The sequence below is a fragment of the Myotis davidii genome, unplaced genomic scaffold (genome assembly GCF_000327345.1).
Source record: "Myotis davidii unplaced genomic scaffold, ASM32734v1 scaffold1439, whole genome shotgun sequence".
In the NCBI taxonomy this organism is placed as follows: domain Eukaryota; kingdom Metazoa; phylum Chordata; class Mammalia; order Chiroptera; family Vespertilionidae; genus Myotis; species Myotis davidii.
The window spans coordinates 1,482,050-1,492,056 of NW_006292342.1; the positions used below are offsets into that span (position 1 = coordinate 1,482,050).

At 48.8% G+C, this 10,007-nt stretch overlaps 1 long non-coding RNA gene across 1 annotated transcript; it reads left to right on the top strand.

Moving 5' to 3' along the window:
- The first annotated feature begins 7,522 nt into the window (after positions 1–7,522).
- Positions 7,523–9,347, top strand: LOC107183413. Its single transcript, XR_001514208.1, has 3 exons — positions 7,523–7,611; positions 8,479–8,682; positions 9,337–9,347. It is a non-coding gene; the product is annotated as an uncharacterized LOC107183413 (long non-coding RNA).
- The last annotated feature ends 660 nt before the right edge of the window (positions 9,348–10,007 follow it).

A 10,007-nucleotide genomic window follows, 5' to 3' on the forward strand; every position in this document is an offset into this window, starting at 1 on the left:
GCAGCTCGCGCTCGCCTCCCCACCCACAACCTACCTACGAACGCAGGGGGCCGCCGACTCTGAACCACGGCCATCTGGCCGCTGGGCGCCGCCATGTTGCCCAGAGAGCTTCCGGGTCACGGGCCGCCAGGGAGACAGCCAATCAAGAACGCGGGTTTCGAGCGGTCCCGCCCCCAAGGGAGGCGCACCAATAGGAAGGGAGGACGGCAGGGGCGCTGCCTCATAATGAGCCAGCCCCTGTCGCGTATAAGGCAAACCGCATCCCTGATCTGGGGGTTGAGAATGGCCCGGGCAGGAGCGACGGGGTCGTTTCTGGGCTGGGAGCCTGTTGATCTAGGTGGGAATGAAATAGTAAAGGTGGACGTCCTCCCAGCGTGAGAAATGCAGTGTCCGGGTCCCTGGATTCGTACCTTTCCCTTATGCGCGGCAGGTGCATGATCCCGGGATCATTCCTTTGCTTCCGGGCATGGCGACAGCAGAGAGGGTGCAGCTGGCATCCACCCCGACGGCTGCAGGAGCTGGGCAGTCGGACAGAGGAGGTACCTGGGACGGGGACATGGCTACAGAGCAATGACGCTCCCTGCTGGTCCCCGTGGTGCCCCCTCCCGCGGTCCTGCCTCCTGACTTCGTCTTGTGCCCGCTTCTGGGCGCTCATCCAGCGCGCGCTCCACAGCCTCGGAGCGCCTTGCACTCACGCCTAGGCTTCCAGGCAGTGAGGGGGCGGGGTAGCCCCTCTTCCCTTATTCAGACCCCGCCTCCCTCTCCTGGTGCCTCGCCATCCTCCTCTCGCTGGCCATCAGCGCCCTCGGGCGGTACCACCTGCTCTCCGTGAGTCAGCTGGGCCCACTTCACTCTCACCCTCCTCTGAGCGCCTGTGGGGGCGGGGACGGAGCCGGTAACGTGGGGAAGGGGGTGGACACTGCTGAAGGACTTCAGGGGAGTAAGGAGCCCCTCCAGGAAGCCTCTCTGAGTAAGGGTGGCACAGCTAAGGAGCCTCCTGGGCCAGCCTGCTTTCTCTCCTCACCCCAGCCCCGGGCAGAAGGTGACCCCGGGCCTTGACCCCTCCATGCCAGGCCCCCAGCTACCCTGTACAGGGCGGTCCGGAAGTGTGGGGGTGGTCAGTGGGCTCCATGCTCCCTTCGACCCACAGGCTGTGGCTGATGCCTCTGGTAACCTGCTCCATGGTAGATGCAGCTGGGTGGGCCCTGGGTCACATTCACTCAGTCCCCTGCCCACCTCCCTCCGCACCTGGTGACATCATTTGTTCCTGGGTTAACATACAGTTTCTCTTTAGCTTTCATCACCTCCCTCAGATCCCTGGGACGCTACCTCTCCCCCCCTCCCCACCATGTATTGAACATCTCCTGTGCGCTGTTAATATTAGCTCCGTGAGGAGAGGAGGATTTTGTTGTATATATTGTACCTAGCACTGGGGACTGGGCCTGGTAGGTGCTTAATAGATGTCAGTTACAAAATAAATGAATGAATGTTCCTGATGCTCATCCCAATATTTAAACCCTAGAAACTGTCCCTTGTGACAGCCTCATGTGACTGCCTTCCACACACCTGACTAATTACCCTATCTTTGCCCCCACCCCCACCCCCAATCTTTTCCCAGTCCCAGGGTAGGCTGCACTGCTACCTGAAGACCTCTATGCCAGGTTGTGTCTGCTCTCAGCCCTTTGCCAATTTTGGGTACTTGGGTCTGGAGACATGTGAGCGTCTTCCTGCAATTCTCCTTTTCCTCCCTCACCCTGACTCCCACTCTCCTCTCCAGAATTGGTTGTTGAGTAAGCAAGCTGCCCCTGAAACTTGTTAGTGGCCTTACTGAGTGGTGTGCCCATGGTTGTAGTTGTACAGCTGGCATCACTGTGACGCAGTTTTAAAGTTTGAGGGGTTTTGGCTTTGGCTCTGCTAGACCTGGACATCCTCAACGTTCTATGGGTGTACCGTGTCACGCTGTCCAGGGCGTGAGGTGGGTGAGCCCTCACGCCCCAGAGCCGGTGGGAAGGGATTGAAGAGATGTGGAAGAGCTCCCCTAAACCCTGCTGCAGACTTGGACTCAGGCCCAAAGCGGTGGAGGTTGTGCAGAGGAGCCTGAGGCTGTGCCCATCGCACAACCAGAAGGCTCATATTCACTCAACAAGCATTTTTTTAAAAAAATATTTTCTTATTGGTTTTAGAGAGGAAGGAAAAGGAAGAGAGAGATAGAAACATCTGTGATGAAAGAGAATCATTGACTGGCTGCCTCCTGCACAACCCCTACTGGGGATCGAGCCTGCAAGCTGGGCATGTGCCCTTGACCAGAATTGAACCTGGGACCCTTCAGTCCTCAGGCCGACGCTCTATCCACTGAGCAAAACCAGCTAGGGCTCAGCAAGCATTTATTGAGTGCCTCCTTTGTACCAGTCACTGTTCTAACCCTGGAGAAACAGCAGGGAGCAAAAAAAGATTCCTGAAGTTGGGTAGCTTGCATTCAAGTCTTTGTCTTGGGGCAGACAAAGACCCAAGTTCAATAGAAATATTTTACAACTATTTGTAGCTTAAAAAACTTAAGTGCAATGGTAAAACTGTTTGTCATCTTGTTAACCTTAACCTACTTTTGAACATTGAACATATTACTGTCTGTAATTAATAACATTTTTTAGTCCCTTTTGTGTAGAGCTTGATTCTCTGTGTTCTGTGTATTAATTTAGGGATTTTATTTATGTCTTCTGTCATTCTGCCTTCTCAAACAAAACATCAAAATACATTCATTCAACAAATATTTATACATATTTTAAAACAAATACGGGTTTTATGCTAGATCCAAACAGAAATATAAAATTAACATGAAACAGGAAAATAAATTTTTAAGTTCTTCAAGTGCTTAGAATTTGTTTTCAAATTCATGAAGTAAACATGTAAAATGTGACCAGCTGGTGTAGCTCAGTGGTCGAGCTTTGACCTATGAACCAGGAGGTCACAGTTCAGTTCCAGGTCAGGGCACATGCCCTGGTTGTGGGCTCCATCCCCTATCAGGGTATGCAGGAAGCAGCCGATCAATGATTCTCATCAATGATGTTTCTATCTCTCTCTTCCTCTCCCTTCCTCTCAGTAAAAATATATTCAAAAAGAAATGTAAAATGCTACATGTGATTAACAAGATGGTTGATATTAATAGGAGTTTTTAAAAAATAAATGTTTTATAGCTTGAGCTGTGTGGCAATTACATGTGCATATATATGTAAAAATTGAGCTATCTATTAATAGTTGTGCATTTTACTTTAAATCTTAACTTAAAAGTTTTAAAAAGTGATAATTGATTCACAGATCTGTAATTTGTATACTTTTCTGTATGCATGATATACTTTAAAAGCCTGTTTAAATACTTCACACCCATTAGGATGGCGATTATAAAAAACAAACAGAACCTAACAAGTGCTAATGAGGGTGTGAAGAAAGTGGAACTCTTATATACTGTTGGTGAAAATGTAAAATGGTGCAGCCACCATGTAAAACAGTATAGTGGCTTCTCAAAAAAAAATAAAAATAGAAATAGAGCTACCATATGATTCAGCAATTCCATTTCTGGGTATTTACCCAGAAAAACTGAAAGCAGACTCAATCAGATAGTTACCCACCATATTCACAGCAGCGTGATTCACAATTGTGAAAGCAACTCAAGTGCCCATTGACAGATGAACTAATACACAACATGTGGTATGTACGTACAATGGAATGTTATTCATCCTTAGAAAGGAAGGAAATGCTATCATTTTGTGAATAAACCAATCATAGAAGGACAATACTGTATGATTACACTTACATGAGGACCCTAGAGTAGTCAAATGATCAAACAAACAAAATAGAATGGTGGGTGCCAGGGACTGAGGGAGAGGGGATGGGGAATTAGTGTTTAATAGTGACAGTTTTGTCCTTAAAGGATGAAAAAAGTCCTGGAGGTGGATGGTGGTATACAACAACATAATTGTACTTCATACCACAAACCTGTACATTTATTTATTTACTAGAGGCCTGGTGCACGAAATTCGTGCACTGGGGAAGGTTTCTCAGCCTGGCCTGCACCCTCTTGCAGTCCGTGACCCCTCAGGGGATGTCCGACTGCCCACTTAGGGACCCCTCAGGGATCGGGCCTAAGCTGGCAGTCAGACATCCCTCTCACAGTCCAGGACCCCTCGGGGGATGTAGCAGTGAGCCAAGCAGCAGGCAGTCAGGGAGGAGCCTGAATTGGGGCCTGGCGCTGCACCACTCACGCTCATCCGGGCCCGTTGTGCCTGCTGCTGCCACTCAGTAGGGCTGCTGTGGCATCAGGAAAGGCTCCCGACACCGTGGCAGCTGCGCTCACCAGCCGTGAGCCTGGCTTCTGGCTGAGCGACACTCCCTCTGGGAGTGCACTGACCACCAGGGGGCAGCTCCTGCATTGAGCATCTGCCCCCTGGTGGTTAGTGCGCATCATAGTGACCGGTCATTCCAGTTGTTTTGCCATAACGGTCGCTTAGGCTTTTATATGTATAGGTAGATTTTTGAGTAGTTTTTTTTTCTTTTTTTTAAAAAAATATATTTTTATTGATTTCAGAGTGGAAGGGGAAGGGAGAGAGAGAGAGAGAAACATCAATGAAGAGAGAGAATCATTGATTAACTGCCTCCTGCACACCCTACACTGGGGATTGAGCCTGCAACCCAGGCATGTGCCCTTGACTGGAATCAAACCTGGGACCCTTCAGTCCGCAGGCTGATGCTCTATCCACTGAGTCATGCTGGTCAGGCACAAACCTATACATTTAAAATGGTAAATTTTATGTTATATATTTTACTACAATTTTTTAAGTCTCCTAAAAAAGTTAAGAGATAAGGTTAGATTGGAGGGGGGCTCCTGAGCTCCCCAAATAAGCTGTTAATAACCTGAGTGGGTTATTGCCTAAAATGGGGACTTGGAAATGGCTCCAGGCGAGGATGGTTATGTCCCCCATAACGCCATTTCTGCAGTCCCTTGGCCTCCATGACGCAGGGTGCTGACAAGGAGACGTGGCCACTCTTGAGATGCTTCATAGACTCTGCAGCCACAGCAGATCTGTCCCATCAAGCTTCCTGTGATTGGCCGATCTGAGAAGCACTGCAGCCAATCAGCTACTGGTCCAGGATGGTTTGCACACCCCCTCCCCAGCACGTTGATAGCCATTTGGGCAGCTGCTGGGGACACTACTGCCCTCTCCTGGGCACCCCTCGCTAAGTTGCAGGCGCAGTTAGCTCTGCTCAGCTGGGACGTGGGTGAGGGCACATGTGGGCAGTGATGGGGCGGCTGATCTGAAAACCTGGCTTCAGAGCTCCCAGTGCCCATTTCCCTCTTGAGGCAGTTACAGCTTTTTTTCTTTTCCTTTTTAAATATGTTTTTATTGATTTCATAGAGGAAGGGAGAGAGAGAGAGAGAGAGAGAGAGAGAGAGAGAGAGAGAAACATCGAGAAACATCAGTGATGAGACAGAATCACTCATCGGCTGCCTCCCGCACACCCCACACAGGAAGCCCACAACCTGGGCACATGCCCTGACCTAAATTGAACAGGGACCTCCCAGTTCATAGGTCAACGCTCAACCACAGAGCCATGTTATTTACTTTGCAGAAGTACAAACACAAGCATTTACATATTTTTTTGTATTTATTAACACAGAGCACAATGGTATGTGTAAACTATGTAGACTCTTTAACACACAGTCCTCAAAACAACCCTAGGGAAAACAGCAGCTTCACTGTGGAGGATCCTGGCACACGCCACCTATCAAAGGGACCGAGGTGAACATCACCAGCGATGAGTCATAGTAACATCATAACCCCACCACCCTCCCCCCTCACGAGAACATCACCTCTCTGGTATCCTGGTATCCTTCCCAGTAATACCAAAACCTCAACCTAATCAAGACAAACCAAATTGAGAGGCAATGTACACCATTACTGACCAGTACTTTACAGAAGTGTCAAGGTCATGAGAGATTGAGGGACTGTTACAGACTGGAGGAGTCTAAGGAGACATGACTAAATGTGATAAGGGACCTTGGATTGCATCCCGGAACAGAAAGAGAACATGAATAGGAAAACAAGAAATCTGAATCAAGTCTGTAGTTTATTTATTTTTTATTTTATTTTATTTAGTATATTTGTATTGATTTCAGAGAGGAAGGGAGAAGGAGAAAGAGAAACATCAATGAGAGAGAATCACTGATCGGCTGCCCCCTGCACACCCCCTACTGGGGATTGAGCCGGCAACCCGGGCATATGCCCTGACCGGGAATTGAGCCATGACCTCCTGGTTCATAGGTCAATGTTCAACCACTGAGCCATGCTGGCTGGGTAAGTCTTATCTCAAAATAAAAAGTAATAATATAATACATAAAACTATGAAGCAGGTACTATTAATATGCCCATTTTCCAGAGGAGAACATGAGGCATGGGGAGGTTAAGCCACCTGTACAGGGTCACACAGCCAGGAAGCACCAGGGTATGTCTCAAACCCATGGAATATGGATCCAGAGCCCCTACCTTAACCACAGCACCACAGTGCCTTTATTTAAATTAAACACTGCGTATTCTGTCTTCATCTTTGTCTATCTCACTTGTTCCTTGATAGAGCTATAGGGTGACTTGTTATTAAAAAGGCCACTGAAATCAGTGTTCTTGCACCTAGCTCATTCTTCATCCCTACACTTCTAAGGACTATTCTATAAAAATAAAAGCTGGTTCAGAACGTGTACTAAATAGACAGGGTTCTCCAGAGAAATGGGACTAAATATGTATATAAATATATAACCTGGGACCCTTGGCACGATACTATTAATAAACTACAGACTTGCCCTAGCTGGCTTGGCTCAGTGGCTAGAGCATCGGCTTGCTGACTGAAGGGTCCCAGGTTCTATACACACACACACACACACTAGTATACATACACACACATATATGTGTGTGTATATATATATATATGTATATATATCATAGGGCAAAAGTAGGTTTACAGCTGTGAGTATGAGAAAGTTTATTCTTGTATTATTACTTATGAGTTACCATATTTTCCATATGAACAACTGTAAACTTACTTTTGCCCTATCCTGTATATATGATCCTATATAATAAAAGGCTAATATACAAATTGACCTAATGACAAAAACGACTGGTCGCTATGACACACACTGACCACCAGGGGGCAGGCGCTCAACGCAGGAGCTGCCTCCTGCTGGTCAGTGCGTTTTCACAGGCGGAGCACCACTCAGCCAGAAGCTGGGCTCATGGCTGGCAAGTGCAGTGGTGGCAGGAGCCTCTCCTGCCACGTGGCAGCGCTAAAGATGTCCAACTGCGGGCTTAGTCAGACATCCCCTGAGGGCTCCTGGACTGTGAGAGGGTGCAGGCCGGGCTGAGGGCCCCCCCCCAAGTGCACAAATTCTGTGCACTAGGCCTCTAGTTTATATATAATATAGAATATATATATGATTTATTATATATGATTATAACAAAATATATTTATTATAACAATGATTTATTCTAAGGAATTGAGTCACATGATTATGGAGGCTGAGAAGTCCAAGATCTGCATTGACAAGCTAAAGACCCAGGAGAGCCAATGGTATAAGCTCTAGTCTGGAAGCTGGCACAGGCTTGAGACCCAGGCACTGACGTTTCAGTTCTGGTGTGTGAAAGGGCGAGGACTATGCCCTCCACCCTGCCCCAGGGTAAGGGCTATGCCCTCCATCTTACCTTGGCCATGTGCTCAGCAAAGCTTCTTCCCAGAAGCCAAGCCGCTGCTGGCCACGCCCAGGACTTCTTTAAACTAACCAATGACAATCAAGGGAAGTCGCCATAGATACATCCTGTGTAACAAGACACCGACTTGCGCCTGGCCAATCAGCAGGGCCCACAGTCCTTTCTCCTCCCCTTACCCCAACCCCCTATAAAACCTCTCTCCACACAGAGTTTTCCCTCTCTCTGCCACCTGCTGCTGTGCCAGTAAGGGGGAGGCAGGGGAGCCAAACCTAGGTTTGAAATAAATGACTCTTTGCTTTTGCATCGGACTCGCTGGCTCCCTGGTGGGCCCTTGGGAATCTTGAAATCTGGGCACAACAGTGTGAAGGCGGAGAAGACTAGTGTCCCACCTGAAGGCACTCAGGCAGGAGACATTCTTTCTCCCTGGGGCTCAGTCGTTTTGTTCTATTCAAGCCTCCAACTTGAATTGGAAGAGGAGGGCAGCCTGCTTTCCTAAGTCTGCCAATTTGAATGTTAATCTCATCCCAAAACACCCAGAATAATGTTTGACCAAATACCTGGACACCCTGTGTAGCCAGCCAAGTTGACACATAAATTAACCATCAGAAAAGATAAGGATACTTGTCATTTTGCCCTCTCTCATCCACAACGTTCCCACAGCCTCCCAGGCACTGTGGTTAAGTATTCCGATTTTTGCCAGTCTTATCATCTACCCACTGTTTTAAAAAAGTTCTCTTGATCTAGATGTTTTTCCTGCAAAACTTCTTGCAAAGTTCAAGGCTGGACCAGAGAATGGGCAGCTGTAGAATGGCCTGGAATAACAGAAGCCATAGCCTGTGAACCAACCTCCTCCCTGCCCTCCAATTGGTCTTCTCAGGAGGGTTAGAATGCAAAACCAAAGATGACCCCACCTCAACTGTCCTACATCCAGGAGGTACTGGGAAATTGTGCCCGCCCTTGCCCGGCTGACGTGGCTCAGTGGTAGAGTGTCGACCTATGAACCAGGAGGTCAGGGTTCGATTCCAGGTCAGGACACATGCCTGGATTGCGGGCTCCATGCCAGTGTGGGGTGTGCAGGAGGCAGCTGATCAATGATTCTCTCATCACTGATGTTTCTATATCCCCTTCTCTGAAATCAATATATATAAACCAGTTCTTTGTGTGTAGTTAAGTGAAATCAATATATATATAAACCAGTTCTTTGTGTGTAGTTAAGTAGCAACATTTCAGACAGACATGGGTTTGAGGGACCTGGCTCACTCACTTTAATTCTATTTGCACACTGAGCATTTTTTGAGCACCCGCTATGGACAGGCACTGGACCGGGCACTGGGGATAGAGCAGTGAACAAGCAGAGCCCGCCCCATGGAGTTTCTTGCTGGGTGAGATAATACGCAAATAGGAGACCATAAGAAAAAGGAAGGAAAGGAGCTAGAGGGGGGAGGTGCTTTAAGATCACTTGGTAAAATAAAAGTTTTAATGGAGGTAGACATTTTAAGCCAGGTGCAAACACTTAAGTGAACAGCCCCCCTCCCCGGTGCCCACCCTCTCACAGTCGGTCTGCTGGCAGAGGATGCTGCTATTTTAGAGCAAGTGGTCAGGGAGGGCCTCTCGGAAAAGGTGACGTTAGAGCAGAGGAAGCGAGGAAAGGCCCCGTAGGCTTCTTGTGGACATGTGTCCAAGTGGAAGGGACTGCCAGTGCAAAGGTCCTGAGGTGGGAGCTCGCCTGGGCACTGAAGGGAGACATGCGGGGGGACGGGGAGCTGTAGGAGCATCGGGACGGTGGGGTAGTGGCCTGGCCTCTCTGAACCTCCAGTTTCCTTATCTATAAATGGGGTCTAAGAGTTTCCACCCTCAGAGGGTGGGGGTGAGGGATTAAAGGAGGTTGTGCCTGGCATGGAGTGAGCCCCCCAAAACAATAGCCATGATGGACAACAGCCTCTTCCTGTTTTCAGGAGGGAATGCTGGTGAGGAGGGGGCTGGCCAAGTGGGGCTGCCAGGACAGGCGGTTAAAGGGGGACGGGAGCTTTGGGTGGAATCTGGAGACAGGCGAGTGCAGAGGGTGTGTGCGTGTGCGTGTGCGTGCGTGTGTGCATGTGCGTGTGAGTGTGTGCGCGTGTGTGCATGTGCGTGTGAGTGTGTGTGCGTGTGTGCATGTGCGTGTGAGTGTGTGTGCGTGTGTGCATGTGCGTGTGAGTGTGCGTGCGTGTGTGCGTGTGCGTGTGTGCGTGTGCGTGTGAGTGTGCGTGCGTGCGTGCG